A 13,112-nucleotide genomic window follows, 5' to 3' on the forward strand; every position below is an offset into this window, starting at 1 on the left:
ACCTTGCGAACAGACCCACCTTGGCCTAAACCATATGAAGAAATTCGTGAGCAAATCATATATTTGCCACAATCTCACCGCTACACAGGGACCGATGAATGCTACGGGTCACCCCGCAGTCTTACAACACTTCCCACACTAATTGACTGCTAGTAAATGATATGGTTCACCTCGCAGTCTTACAACACTTCAATTCTAACTGCTAACTAGTGAATGCTATGGGCCACCCTCCACCTTGCCACAACTGCCGCCTAAAGCCTTACCACTAATTTATCAATTCGAACACATCCAAAGTCAAGCACACACTCGACCCAACACCCGAGCTGAACTCGAGTCATGACTAGATCCCCAACCTGGGTCCCAGAAAGCCTGCTATCAAACACCAAGAAGATGCGAACCCAATGTTGGGAAGTTTCCCGAACTCCCAACTCACACAATCATCAATCCAGACAGCCACTTGGGCTGCCTTCCCCCCGATGGGGATGTGAAAATCATCCTAGTTTCACACCTGCTTCTGTCCTGAATACCTGAACGATTCTCCCCCACTTTGATTCGACTAAGTCCTCACAAAACACGAGAATTGGAGGATTCCTAATCCTTCTTACCATATAATGATCGATCTGCTTACAACCGACGCTTACCAATGCTAGTATTCCATCACTATCCATCCCTAAGACTGCACAACCCCTGAACACCAACTGAACACTTCCTGAATCCCAAAAACACTGATAAACCTAGATTCTTAAAATGATATCCCACTCAAATATTGAATTCCCAAGGACGAATGCTCCAACCTAAACCTCAACAACATACCACTTCCCTCGGCACCCCAAAAAGCCAATCTGCCCACCGATGCTAAAACCACTGAATCCTAGCGATATTGGACAACTAACCTGTAACGCTTGGTCCAAGCATTATTCATTTCTCAAAATATTGGAGTTTTTGTAGGAACTCGACGAGTTGGGGAGCTCCAACTCCTCGTGTCGAGAATTTTGTGTCCGCGAGTTTTAATGTTTCAACTCGACGAGTCGGGGAGTCCCAACTCGACGAGTTGGTGGCTGTGTTGGAAACCCTAATTTTAGGATTTGGCACCCTATTTAAAGACCTTAACTCTCTTGGTTGGCCTCTTTACTAGCCTCCTGGTCCAGAAAAACCTAATTTCATGTGTTATCCTTCAAGGTTGAGTGTGTGAGCTAGTAGTGAGGTTGGAGAGTGGGTTTTTGGTGTTCTTTGGAAGGGGCTTGAAGATTGAAGGTGCTTGGTTTGGAAGGAAGGCTTTGGATCCATAAACTCTCCATTTTTTGCAGCTCTTTTGAGGTATAAAGTCGACATCTTGCCTTGTATTCATCTAGATCTCTTTGTTTGAAGTTTTAGCATGATTTTGGGATTTTGGTTGGGTTGTCCATGATGTTGAAGTTTCCAGAGGTTAATAAGTTAGATCTAACCCATTCATGACTCCTCTTGACTTAAAGTTGCAAACTTTATTAGTTTCTATGTCCCATTCATGCAATAAGTCCCTCACTAAGTTTATATTAAGCTCTAGAGAGCATTTCTAGCCTGCATGGACGTAAAGTTGGAAACTTTATGTGAGTTTCCAACGTTTGGACTTCAGATCTGTGTTTTGGGTCTATGTTGTGAGAGTTTAAGAGCTTAATGGGTTAAGACTCACTCTAATGAGCCTAGGGTTTCAGTTGGCTCTTTATGGATGGTTCTTAAGGGTAAAGTTGGAAACTTTACCCTTCTAGACATCATTTTGGAAGAGATCTGAGATTGGGAGTCCTTGGATTCGATGGAAACAACTTAATGCAATAAAAGGTTGAATTTCTAGTCAAATCGGCGATTTCATTGGTGAACTCGACGAGTTGATGGGAGTTTTCTCGATATGTGCAGTCAGAGGAGAAACTCGACGAGTTGAAGGACAACTCGCCGAGTTGGGTCGACTTGGACCGTTGACTTTGACTTTTGATTTATGACTTTGAGCAAGTTTGTCCTAAGGGATAATTGTGGTAATCTGAATTGTAATTAAGGGAGGTATGGGCTTAGGGTAAGGCTCATATGGGATTGGGACCGATTTGGAAAATTGGGACATTAGTGGGCCTTTATGGATCCTTTGGTTTTGGGTTTGAGAGTTGAGTTATTATGGGCCATCAGAGTTGGCCATTAGAGTTCAGGTGTTGGAGTAAAAAGAATAGTTGGGACTTAAGGAAAGGCCATGTAAAGGGTTTGGGCCCAATTTTGAAAATTGGGCCAATGGTTGATTGTGGGCCTTTGGGCCTTTCAGATTGTAGTTGGGTCGTAAATTTGGACAAGGATATGTGAGGGGTAAAATGGTCCTTTTACCCCAAGCATGGAGTTATAATTATGGATTGGAACCCATTTGTTAATTGGGTGGATTGTTGGTATTGATATTACGAGAAGCCGTCAGGCCAGTAGCGAGGGATTCTTTCGGTAAGCTTCTTCAGTGTGAGGTGAGTCTCCTCACTATATCCATGGGTCGAAGGCACTAATGTCGGCCCATTATGTGTTATGTGGTATGATAGTTGTTATTTGTTATGTAGTATGCTAGTTATCTCTGTGATACTTGCATGGAAGACCCCGGGGGGAGCCCGTGGCAATTAGATATTAGACCATGAGGGGGAGCACATGTTATTCCAGGTAAGGACCATGGGGGGAGCCCATGACATTTCAGACAAAGACCATGGGGGAACCCATGGCAACTATATGTATGTTGCATGATAATCTGTGGTTATATGCGGTATGGTATTTTAGGGAACTCACTAAGGTTTATGCTTACGGTTTTCAGTTTATGTTTCAGGTACTCTGGTTTTCAATTGGAAGAGTTATGGATGATTGCACGGCACACACCGCATGTTTTCGAAATCTATGAATTACTCTGATTTGATGATGTCATGTTAAAGCTTTGTTACTTTGGTCCTTTGGAAAAATATGTACTGACATTTTATTAATCTAAAACCAAAAATTTTTATGTCATGATTTTTGGGTCATTACATAACTGTAACGCCCATAGATCCGGGCTAGTCAATTTAGAGACGATAAGCATCAAAAATTACTTTTTGATGGAAGATTACTTAGAAGGATTAATCTTAACTAAGTTATAGTATATGTTACAAGGATTCCGTACATATAAAGAACGCCGAAATCCGAGTTATAACGAAGAAGTTATGACCTGTCGAAGTTTCGCGACAGAAACGGCACGACACAGCGCGACGTAAATAGTGAATTTACATTAGAGCGATATTTGGCCTTAGCGATCTAAATGAAAGTCGTAGAATATGTTAAACCGAGAGCGTGCATAAAAAGAACGCCTAAATCTGACTTCGTATGAGGAAGTTATGATTTTCCGAAGTTTCGACTTAGCAGTGTGCAGCCCGAATACTCGATTTGAGATCAAGCGGTTTTTAGCCGAAACAATCTAAACGATAATTGAAGATCTCGTCAATGGTAGTGCAACGGTAAAAAGACAGACGAAAATGGACGTCGGATGAAGAAGTTATGAATTTATAACGGAGTTTTCCTGTCCCGGCCTACTAAAAATAATATAATAAAAATAAAGTCAAAATTAACCGACGGAGTCTAACCGAGAGTTATAGAGCATAATCTCACCTACGCGTGGATATAAAGAACGTCGAAAACGGAGCTCGTATGCGAAAGTTATGAATTTCTGAAGTTCGGGGAGTGAACCCCAAGGCTGTGTCAGAGCTCACGAGGTGAATATTAGAAACTCACGAGGTGAGCCAGTTCACGAGGTGAGAATTAGTGACTCATGAGGTGAACAGATGATGGACGTCTTCCAGGGCAAGTGGCCATGACGAACGTAATGACGTATCGATCTCACGAGGTGAATATTAAAAACTCACGAGGTGAACATATATGGTTCACGAGGTGAACCTAGCATTTTTGCCCTATAAATAGAATTCAACCGGCAGCCGATTTTGGTTGCTCTATCTCTTCTCTCCCACTCCCGATACCCTCTCTAAGCCCTATTTTAACCCCCCGAAGCCCTGGTATCATCCCGAGACACGAATCAAGTACCGAAGCCCGAAGATCCCAAGAAGAAAAGAGTTTTCGAGCCGAAGCTCCGCCTGCGAGAAGCCCGGTGTGTGAAGTGATCCCGGTTTCACCGAAGAATACTACTTCTACAAGCCGTAGTGCTGTCCGATCATCTTCTCATCAGGTGAGTGTGTAGTTACTTTCTTCTAACGCATAATTATGAAGTATTTTATATGAAATACGTGTTATGTGTATATTTTGTTGTTATATGTGTGAATGTATATTCACTTTCTTCTATCTCATAGATATGATTTCTTCTCTATGAAATACGTGTTATGTGTGTGTTCCTCATCTGTTATGTGGAATATGCATTGAATGAACATGCTATACAGGTTTTAAACTATGTATAAAAATATATATTTTTATCTACTAATATGTTGGGTAGAACATGGGTAGATAGTTGATGTGTGATAAACAGATGAGAGGCCTCGTTGTTGTTGCTGATTCAGTCATCTAGCGGAGTTTAGATGACGACCACAGACTTTTCTAGACAGTCCAGTGGAACGCTAGCAGGCTCATTACCTGTAGGTGTTAATGAACTTGGGTGTTCATTTGCTGTACTCCATCCCCCTCATGGTTGCCTTTAGGACATCTATTGTTAAGGAAACCCCTTTGCAGTAATGTCCGTCCCGATGAAAATCCTAGATTAGGTCCCTTGTAATAGTTGTTGTTTTAGGGACATAAAGTGAGGATAACGGGAAAGGGTAATCGGGTTATTGTTGGTTGATGAACTAAATATATTTATTTATTGTGGGTCGAAAACCCTATATGCTCACCAGGCTCCCAAGCCTGACCCACTCAGTTTTCTTTGTATTACAGGTAGTGGCGCCAGAGCATAAGTTGGATGACTTGTCAAGTTATTTTTGGATTATAGACCTGCTGTTATATAAAACTGTTGTAAGGTCTGTATTGTAATGTTTATGCTTTTGGTTTGTTTATCGGAACATGACATCCCGAGTTTTGTTTTATAATGAAAATACATTTCTTTATGAAATTCTTTGGTAAATCTTATTTTATCATATTTCGTTTTGGGAACAAATTCCGCAACTCTTTTAATCAAAGGATTACTCTGAAATTGTTTTAAAAACATAAATTAAACCGGTCTTTTCTGGCCGTGATTTTGGGGATGTCACAATAACCCCCTGAATTCTAACCATAAACCCTTCACACAATGCGCCCGAACCGATCTCGACTACAAACCAAGATAACACCGAACACTCCAAACCCGCTATAAGAGAAACAACCCTTCACTAAACCACTAATGATTCATGGCATGCAAATGACATATAACATTTCTTGAATATATAACCCAAACATAAGCAGAGAAATAAACCAAAGATATGCTTACCCAAAACCGATTTAAGATTCCAAACAACAAAATTTAGATAAAACTGAAAAGAAAGCAAAAGATACATACCCGCAACATCTCCTGCTGGAGTCCTGACCTCCCCTGTCTGACACTGCAAAGCCCGAATCCTCTCCGTTGGGGCTCCTTCCCTACCCTCTCGTCCATCGGTAATTCTCAAAGTAGCCGGAGCAGGCGCACTCACTACTCCTCCCCTCAACATCGGACAATCGGCTTTCTTGTGGCCCATTTGATCGCAGTGAAAACATAACGGGCTTGCCCCCTGAGGACAATCCATGCTGACGTGACCAACCCTGCCACACTTGTAGCAGCCCAAACCCCTGGAACAACAAACTCCATCGTGATGTTTCCTGCACGTGTTGCACTGACCCCGACCCTGCTGGCCTCTCAAACGTTGATCAAAAGTCTTGGGTCTCTTCCCGTGACCCTCTACTACATGCACCTGATCTGATCCCCTCTTCCCGAGGTGCTCCAAATCGATCACTCGCTCTCGGGCTCTAGAAACCATATCATTCAGGGTCTCGCACCCTGAAATACTCACAAACTCCCTGATGTCATCCTGCATCATATCATGATACCTCACGTTCTTCATTTCCTCATCTGCTACATACTGCAGTACCAATAAAGCCCTCTCCCAGAACTTGGCAGTGATCTCTGCCACAGTCTCAGTAGTCTGGCAGAGATCCAGAAACTCTCGCGCCAATTTTTGCATCTCAATCGTCGGTGCAAACTCAGCTCGGAACCTAGTCGAGAAGTCATCCCATGACATAGCATCGATAACATCATTTCCCAACTCACAACTAACCTCTTCCCACCAATCTCGTGCCCTGTGCTTCAATAGGCAGGAAGCATATCTTACCTTCGCCTCCTCGGGGCAAAAACTCGTCCGGAACGTGTTAGCCATATCCACTAACTACCTCCTACTGACAATGGGGTCCCTCTCCCCATGGAACGCAGGAGCTCCACAAGCACGGAAGTCCCGAAAAGAAAGAGTGTGAGCTCCAACAATAGCCATAATCTCAGCACGGAACGTGCCCAAGCGCTCATCCAAGATCTCTGAAATACTCCGAGAAATCTCCAATGAGATGAACTCCCGCAACTGCTCGCTAATCGGCTCAGTACCTGCACTTGAGTCGAAACCCAAACCAGAACCAGAACCAGAACCAGAACCACCTCCGTGAGTGCTCATCTCCAAACTGAAATACAACATGCCAACGATTAAAACATGCCCAAGAATCCTCCTCCCATAAGCTTATCAGATTCTCCAAGACTCTCACCGATTCGAGTATGGATCCAGTGCTTTCAGTAGTACGGGCCCAATACTACCTTCCACACCTATCCATACTTTCCTCAGCAATCCTCCCGAATCCTCTAAGTCACTTCCTCAAACCAATTCACCAAAACTCACTAAAACACACAATAAACCCACTAAAACATATCCTAGGCTCTCCTAGGTTCCCGACCTCACCCAGTCCTCAGCTTTCGAAGGAATCCCACCAATATCAACTAGCTTCCTCATGAATATAGTCACATGCAACAGAGATCATATACTTTTTCGAGTAAGAGACTCAACCCTAGAACGGTTGGACTCAAACAAGAGCTGCGCAATAGGGTCTATTCACATCACTAAGAGTCCCACAAAGCACTAAGCAAGCAACATTCAGACAACGAAAAAAAATCTAACCAGCATACACTAATCAAGCCATTCTATCCGCTTATCAGAAGTTCATACTAGCATGTGATTCTAAAGCTCATACAATCAGGCATATAAAGGCATCTCTCCTATCATAAAATACTGAGTAGATCCTAGCCCTAATCTAGCATGTAATTCTCATAATCATATCACATAGCATAATAAACATGTATAGGTATTCTGGGAACCACTTACTTGAGCTCGGCCGATTGCACGCATCACACCCCTTTCTTTGATTAGAAATTCCTGTTTTTTTAATGTTTACTTTGTAAAAATCTTCACCAAAACCTCAGTTTGAGTTCAGGCACACTCGAAAGTATGCCTGAATCCCTCAAACCAAGGCTCTGATACCAACTTATAACATCCCAAAAATCGAGGGTAAAAATTTCATTTTTAATATATATAGATTCAACATCCATTTACATTTATCCAACATTAAAGTATTCCAAATTAAAACAATTATCAGAGTAATTCCCAAAATCATAATTTGCGGAAAAACATAGGTGTGTGCGCTGTGATCAAGTCGGGTCCTTCCCTTTCGAACCGAAAGTACCTGAAACCATAAACCACAAACTTTAACCACAAAGCTTAGTGAGTCCCCCAAAATACCACATACCATACATTACCATGAGCCAAACATATCAAACATATCCAATCAATCATTAAAAGTGCAATGTGTCAACCATAGTCTTACCATTATGCCATGAGCCACCTCGTGGTCTTCCTTGCCAGGCCGGGGGCCACAACCCTGGGTCTTACAGACAAGTGCCAGGAGCCACCTCCGGGTTTTCCATGCAAGCATAACAAAGACAACTAGCATACAATCTACACTACTTAACTAATTAACTGCCAGAGTTCAGACTCTGGCCTTGCATACAGTTTTCCAGGAGCCGCTCCTGGTCTTTCATACAAACTGCCAAGGGTTACCCCCGGGTCTTCCTACAATACATATACCAAATGGGTCGGCATTTGTGCCTTCGACCCATAGAACAGTGAGGAGACTCGCCTCGAATGCAAAAGTTTACTGAAAGAAATCCCTAGCTACTGCCTTGACGATTCCTCCAGGCTATCAATACCAAGATAACACCCAATTAGCAATTGAGTTCCAAACTATGATACATAAACCATACTTGGGGAAAAATGACCATTGGATCCCTAAGCCAACTTGAACCAAAACTGAGGCCCAAGTCCAAAAACCATAAAGGCCCAAAACCAAAGGTTCCACAAAGGCCCACTAATGGCCTAATTTTCCAAATTGGCCCCAACCCATATGGGTCTTATCCTAAAGCCCAAAAATTCTCTTAGTCCAACAGTTGATATCAGATGGCCCAAAAGGCCCAAAGCAACAAAGCCCAAATAGGTAGCCCAAAACCGAAATGACACCATAATGCCCAATAAGGCCCAAATCAGCAAGACCCACATCCAAAGTTAAGTCCAAGCCCAACAACCAAAAACTCCACTGATCAGACGAACACATGGCGTCCAAGGGTTGAACGCACGATGTTCGTCTCCGGACAAATTATTGGGGACTCAAGACGGAACGTGCTGCATTCCCAAGGGCTACGCACGACGTTCAAGGCTAAGTTCCAAATTCTCATTCTAACGACTTAATCCATTAATTCCAACGTATAGAACCCCATAATAGTCCTATAACAGTAACTTAACCCATAAAGTCGAAGGCTTTAAGCCTTTGCATGGCTTAAAGAAGCCCAACACCAAAGATGAACCCCAAAGGTCAAAATCACCCCAAAATGTCTTAAAAACTTTTTAATACCTTAAGACCTCAATCCAAACTTCCTGATCTGATTTCAAGGGACTTCTTAAGTCATAAAGTTTCCAACTTTATGACTTAGCATAACTCAATGGGACCCAAATAAAAACCATAAGTCCCAAACTTCATCAAATGACTACCAAATCATGCATGGAAGGTTTATACCCATCAAGATCCAAACTTTATGACTCCATAACCTCAACAAGTACCAAATATGAAGCTCAAAGATTTTGGAGTAACTTCTACTCATAAGAACCACATCAAAGGGACCAAAACCATAACAAAATACCACTTAGATAGATCTACATGAAAGAGTTTTCAATGTTGAGACTTTATACCTCCAGAAGATAGATCTAGGTGCACAAACCCTGGATCCAAAAGCTCCAAGTCAAGCAATGACTCTTCAAGAAGTTCCTTCTTCTTCCTTAAGCACAAAAAACGCACATAAATCACTTTGAAGCTCAAGAATCACTCAAATGGAGGCTAGGGTTTCTTTCTTAGGGTTGGAGAGGATGGAGGCTGAAGGAAATGAGGGTTGGAGGTGAGTTAAGGTCTTTAAATAGGGTCCAAGACCGTAATTTAGGGCTTTAATTTGGCCTGACGAACGTAGTGCGTTCCTTTGGGGAACGCAGGGCGTTCCCAATTGCACCCGCATCCAAATTCCCGTGTACGCCATGTGTACCACCCTTGTACGCCATGCGTACCCGTTTTGGCCCAACGCCCCTCTAACTTTTAATGGTGATAACGTTTGCATCCCTTATCCGTTTTCGACATTCTTTATATCCACGAAAAGGTAATGAGAAGGCCTACACTTCTATAAACTTTATTTAGTCTAAAAACCAACCAAAATTAAATCAAAATTCATAAAATACCGAATTATCAAATTACGATTATACCCTTGACCTCCGAAGACATAATCAAAAACTTGGATCACTTAAACCATAACACCCACAGCCGAGAAGGGCCAAAAACTTCCTTCCCCAAGGCCTTAAGCCTCATGACCACTGAAGATTGGGCCGCAACCCCGTATAAAGAAGCAAATCTGAAACCGAGTGTTACACAATTGTAGTGGCTTGTTGGGACTCAACATCTTACCCAACATGTTCTACCAATGAGGTGATGTGCCATTGAACTACCTTACAACATAGGTGGTTTGTAGTTTACACGTCAACCACATGTGATGAATGCTAGCTCCATTTCTGAGATCCAGTCCATTACTCCCACTCGATCCTCTTTTCCATTAAATGATGATGGCTTGCAAGTAGTGAAGTCTTTATACTTACAGTAGCCTCTGGTTTTATCATTTCTACGGACCTCTCGTTGCTCTGGTCCTTGTTAACTTTCTCAGTCATCATTATTTCCTTCTTGAACCGTCTTTGAATGAAAGGGAATCGGTTCGTTGTTGACTTGTTCAACAACTATCAACTTGGTGATCACTGACGCTCCTCCTCTAGCATTAACTAGTTCCTAAGCTAAGACCTCCATAAACTTATGTAGCTGCTGATCGAGCATTTCTTGCATCATTGCCCTAGCATCGTTTATAGGGATTTGAACAGCAACTGCTCCGGTGTTCTGAGGTGCTAGACCTCCATCGTTGTTGACAACTCTGCCGCTTCTTGTGATCATCATGTCATTCTATAGTCGTAGAGGCGATTAGTTTAATACGACGATATATATATATATATATATATATATATATATATATATATATATATATATATATATATACACACACACACATGCGCATACACACACATATTTGGCACATAATTAGAAGTTAAGGTATCTTCCTATATTATGCTAGTGCTAGTGTCTAAAGCAACTGAGGCATTTATCCTAAAGTATTCTATAGCACACCTTACCGATCATACTTAGCTTATAAGTTTTAAAACCTAGATATATGGTTTATTGTTTGCTAATTGGTTATGCATTGATAATGCGTAAACGCATCAGTAACTTGATGTTATAAAACGCATTGTTGTGTATGATTTGATTAATGAATAGTAAATGCATATAAGTCAAAGTTTATCTGTTCCTTTTATCCTAAGAGGGTAAAAGCGATATCAGGGACCCTCGATGATTTGATTTGACTTATGTGTCGGGCCCGGTCAGGACTAATTGATGTGTTCAATTAAGTTCTATGGCAAACGAATCAGAGATCGAGAAACAAACTGCTGGACAATAAGTATGACTATGTTCCATGTAATTGTCAGCACGATATCTAGAACAGAGGACTATATGATCCCTTATCTAAAGGACAGGTTAATGATAAGATCAGAGTTCAACAGTGTCTTTGAGAGCTACGATTGCTAATCGGATTGTGCTTGCGTTTATAGTTACTAGACTTATCCAAGTGGGAGACTGTTGGATTAGTGTCTAAGCCCGTAACTATATTTGGTAAGTACTTGACCCGATTGTGCATGGTCCTTTTGGGTTGCCTTCACCAAAGCAACATGATAGGATGATTTATAAATTAAGAGGTTATTATGGTCTATTAATATATTATATGATTAATATATTAAAGGAGAAATCATATAGTTTAATTAATATTAGATAAGAATTAATTAAGAAATTAATTTTGTGGCTAAAAGAGATTAATTAAATAAAGGGGACTGAAACTGTCAGTTGTGTGATAGTTGATTTTGGGTTGTGGATCCTTATGGATGATAGGGTGGACGAAATTAAGGTGTATGGACTCCTTGAATTCGTCCAAGCCTTATTCTAGAAGGATCCCTGGACTGCTTGAGACCTAAGTTATCCAATTAGGGTTTCAGGCTATAACCCTAGCAGCTCAAGTATTTAAAGACCCCTAGGGCTACAGAAATTGGCTACCAGAAACCCTAAGGAATTCCTAGAGCCGAATTTGTGCCCACAACCTCTCTCTAAATCATCCTCTTTCTTCTTGGTGTTTGTAAGCCATTAGAGGAGTGACATTTGTGACTCTAAGCTCCAAGGATAACAAGATTCAAGTTTTCAAGAAGAGGTAATCATCTAGATCTATCTTACTATATCAATTTTGAATTGTTTACACTAGATCTAGGGTTTGCAAGTCTTGGATGAAAGCATGTTCATTAGAGAAACCTAGATCCAAGCATTAGGGTTTGCATGAGCACATAGGATTTTCTTATGGCCAAAACCCATCAGTGGTATCAGAGCCTTGATTGGCTTCTCTTGAATTTGATGCTTTGTGTTTGATTCTTGCTTGTAAAAATCGTTTTTGTGCACTCAGCCTGATGAACTCGGCGAGTCCCATTGTGGACTCGACGAGTAGGATGAACTCGACGAGTCGGAGCGTCAGACAGAGGGAATTTCAGGATTTCTTGTTGTTTTGCTTAAGGATACTTACCTAAATCGTTTTAGCTTAATAAAATCCGAATTTTATTACCTTTTTGTCAATATCCTCATCAAAACAAAAGATAATTATCAATTGTTTGAATAATAAATTCCTTATTTGATAATATTTGATTATTTAAATTAATTGTTGAATTATCTTGCAAGTAATATTGACTAGGTCAAATTTAGATAATTATTAAATTAAATGTTTAATTGAAAACTATTTGCTATTTGATCTTTGTGTTTTGAAAAAGTTCAAAACTTGTCCTCAAGTTTTGAAATTTAAATTTTATGATTAAAATGTTTAATTTGAACTATTTAAATTTCAAACCCTAGAATTTTACAAGTTTAAAATTCAACCTTATACTTTATAATATTATAAGATTAATATATATATATATATATATATATATATATATATATATATATATATATATATATATATATATAACTAAAAATGCTAGTCTTACCGTTAGTAGGCCTTAATCACGAAGCCGATCTATAAGGGGGTTATAAGGTTATGGCCTATAAAATGGCCGTTTAATGGGTGTCCACTCTCGCCCACCGCTTCCTTGATTGGTGGAGGGTCGTTAGCCGAACGGGTAGGATAGGGCAAACCTTTCCTCATTAAAAGTATAATGAATCTATATAAAGTAACTAAATGTTTTTACAAAATTCTCAATCTTAGTTACTTTAGGCAAAAGTGAATTGATGCAATTCCATCAAATTACACTTTGTACCCTTGCTAAGACGTTAGTGGAGCGTGTGTGGTTAACCGGCATACTAATTGGTTTCTAAGCAAAGGTGGCAAGGGGTGACTCATTGTTTGTCATAGTTCGATGGAGCGTGTGTGGTTAACCGGCACATCGAATAGGTGA

This window comes from Lactuca virosa, chromosome 4 (assembly GCF_052849685.1).
Source record: "Lactuca virosa cultivar CGN04683 chromosome 4, Lactuca_virosa_CGN04683_v6, whole genome shotgun sequence".
NCBI lineage: Eukaryota > Viridiplantae > Streptophyta > Magnoliopsida > Asterales > Asteraceae > Lactuca > Lactuca virosa.